Raw genomic sequence first — 3,348 nt, 5'->3', positions numbered from 1 at the left:
TGAAGTTCAGTCAATACGGAACATTTCAAGAACTTTGAACGTTTCTTCAAGTGCAGTCGCAAAAACAATCAAGCACTATGACAAAACTGGCTGTCATGAGGACCGCCGCAGGAAAGGAAGACCCAGAGTTACCTCTGCTGCAGAGGAGAAGTTCATTAGAGTTAACTGCACGTCAGATTGCAGTCCAAATAAATGCTTCACAGAGTTCAAGTAACAGGCACATCTCAACATCAACTGTTCAGAGACTGTGTGAATGAAGCCTTCATGGTCGAATTTCTGCAAAGAAACTACTACTAAAGGACACCAATAGTAAGAAGAGACTTGCTTGGGCCAAGAAATATGAGCAATGGACATTATACATTAGTGGAAATCTGTCCTTTGGTCTGATGAGCCCAAATGTGAGATTTTTGGTTCCAACTGCTGTGTCATTATGAGACGCAGAGTAGGTGAACGGATGATCTCTGCATGTGTGGTTTCCACCAAGAAGCATGGAGGAGGAGGTGTGATGGTGTGGGGGTGCTTTGCTGGTGACACTGTCTGTGATTTATTTAGAATTCAAGGCACACTTAACCAGCATGGCTTCCACAACATTCTGCAGCGATACACCATCCCACCTGGTTTGCGCTTAGTGGAACTATCATTTGTTTTTCAACAGGACAATGACCCAACACACCTCCAGGCTGTGTAAGGACTATTTGACCAAGAAGGAGAGTGATGGAGTGCTGCATCAGATGACCTGGCCTCCACAATCCCCTCAACACAATTGATATGGTTTGGGATGAGTTGGACCGCAGAGTGAAGGAAAAGAGCCAACAAGTGCTTAGCATATGTGGGAACTCCTTCAAGACTGTTGGAAAAGCATTCCAGGTGAAGCTGGTTGAGAGAATGACAAGAGTTTGCAAAGCTGTCATCAAGGCAAAGGGTGGCTACTTTGAAGAATCTCAAATATATCATATATTTTGATTTGTTTAACACTTTTTTGGTCACTACATGATTCCATATGTGTTAATTCATAGTTTTAATGTCTTCACTATTATTCTACAATGTAGAACATAGTAAAAATAAAGAAAAACCTTGAATGAGTAGGTTTGTCCGAACTTTTGACTGGTACTGTATATACTGTTTTGCATATGTTTTTGAATGTTTTTCACAAAAGTAGTGCAGTGGGTCTTTCATAGTCCTGTAATTACTTCCCACAGTTATGACTTACAGGTATGTGTGGAGTACAGAGATGAGGTAGTCATTCAATCATGGTAAACTATTACTGCACACAGAGTGGATCAATGCAACTCATTATGTGACTTGTTAAGCAAATGTATTTAAACTGGCCATTAAATACTTATTGAGTCAAGACATTTCAGCTTTCATTTTTTTAATTATTTTGTAAACATAAGAAAAACATAATTCCACTTCAATTTTAAATTCAGGCTGTAACACAACACAATTTGGAAAAAGTCAAGTGGTGTGAACACTTTCTGAAGGCTCTGTAAATATACCAAGTAAATCTGCGAGATACACATTCTTATATCGACTTGCATTTTAAAAGGTTTCTATACTAATTCTGCTAATTAGAAGCTAATTGCTGTGAGGCTGGCCCTCTGTCTGTGTTGAAAGAGTACATTGAAATCCCAGTGGACATAGCCTGGTCCCAGATCTGTTTCCCATATCTCACATAGCCTCATCTAGCCTGGTCCCAGATCTGTTTCTCATATCTCACATAGCCTCATCTAGCCTGGTCCCAGATCTGTTTCTCATATCTCACATAGCCTCATCTAGCCTGGTCCCAGATCTGTTTCTCATATCTCACATAGCCTCATCTAGCCTGGTCCCAGATCTGTTTCTCATATCTCACATAGCCTCATCTAGCCAGGTCCCAGATCTGTTTCTCATATCTCACATAGCCTCATCTAGCCTGGTCCCAGATCTGTTTCCCATATCTCACATAGCCTCATCTAGCCTGGTCCCAGATCTGTTTCTCATATCTCACATAGCCTCATCTAGCCTGGTCCCAGATCTGTTTCTCATATCTCACATAGCCTCATCTAGCCTGGTCCCAGATCTGTTTCTCATATCTCACATAGCCTCATCTAGCCTGGTCCCAGATCTGTTTCCCATATCTCACATAGCCTCATCTAGCCTGGTCCCAGATCTGTTTCTCATATCTCACATAGCCTCATCTAGCCTGGTCCCAGATCTGTTTCTCATATCTCACATAGCCTCATCTAGCCTGGTCCCAGATCTGTTTCCCATATCTCACATAGCCTCATCTAGCCTGGTCCCAGATCCGTTGGTGATATTTCCTACTCCATTGCTGTCCTTATTTGGCATGACAATGACTGACAATTAGCTGGCAGGATAGCACAAATAGACTGTCAGTCAAGCTATATAGAACAGGTTTGTCACAACTGAACAGTCAGACAGTCAGTCAGTCAGGCAGGAAGGCAGTCAGTCAGTCAGTCAGGCAGGCAGGTAGGCTGTCAGTCAATCAGGCAGGCAGGCAGGAAGGCAGTCAGTCAGGCAGGTAGGCTGTCAGTCAATCAGGCAGGCAGGCAGGAAGGCAGTCAGTCAGTCAGTCAGTCAATCAGTCAGACAGTCAATCAGTCAGGCAGGCAGGTCGTCAGTCAGGCAGACAATCAGTCAGTCAGTCAGGCAGGCAGGAAGGCAATCAGTCAGTCAATCAGGCAGGTTGTCAGTCAGGCCGTCAGTCAGTCAGTCTCTTCTCCCAACAAGCTGTCACGGTCTCACTGCAGAATTAGACATTTAACCACATCCTCCATAATACACATTTCAGAGTTGCTCCAAACGTACATTTTCAAAGTTAAGGGTTAAGTTTAAACACTTTTTCCAAATAGTTAAGGTATTGGGTTAAGGTTTGGGATAGGGTTAAATCCCCCCCCAACCTTACATTGGCTGATATGGGATTACGCCTATCCAGCACCCCTTTCCACAACGCCTCAAAACCCAGGCCTTGCTGGTAAAATCGCTAACTGCTGCACCTAGTCGCCAGTTTTGAAAGCATTTCCCAATGTCATCAGGACATGGATAGACGTCCAATTTTGGTGTCAATGTGTTGGGTCTCTTTAATTAAGGTCTAAGGGCCCGTGGCTTGGACTTCTTCTATTCTAACATATGGAATTGTTTTAAGATGGTCATATGGAATTGTTTTAAGATGGTCATACCAATGATCTTTAGGCTATTTGAATTTTTAGGACCACTGTAAGTATAAAAAAAAAAAATCATAACTAACAATTATTTGATGATTGAATTTGTCCTTACTGCTATTAGCCCATTTTAAAAAGATTTATACAGCAAAACAAATGCTATAGGCAGAAGTTGGTATATCGGACG

General features: G+C 42.4%; 1 pseudogene; it reads right to left on the bottom strand.

The window, feature by feature from the left end:
* Positions 1–1,360: 1,360 nt before the first annotated feature.
* The window catches only part of LOC139409587 (lipoma-preferred partner homolog), a 526,233-nt pseudogene continuing 524,245 nt past the window's right edge, over positions 1,361–3,348 (bottom strand).

This window comes from Oncorhynchus clarkii, chromosome 5, assembly GCF_045791955.1.
Source record: "Oncorhynchus clarkii lewisi isolate Uvic-CL-2024 chromosome 5, UVic_Ocla_1.0, whole genome shotgun sequence".
NCBI lineage: Eukaryota > Metazoa > Chordata > Actinopteri > Salmoniformes > Salmonidae > Oncorhynchus > Oncorhynchus clarkii.
Note: the sequence above shows the minus strand (reverse complement) of the source record. Positions and strands in the feature narration are given on the sequence as shown.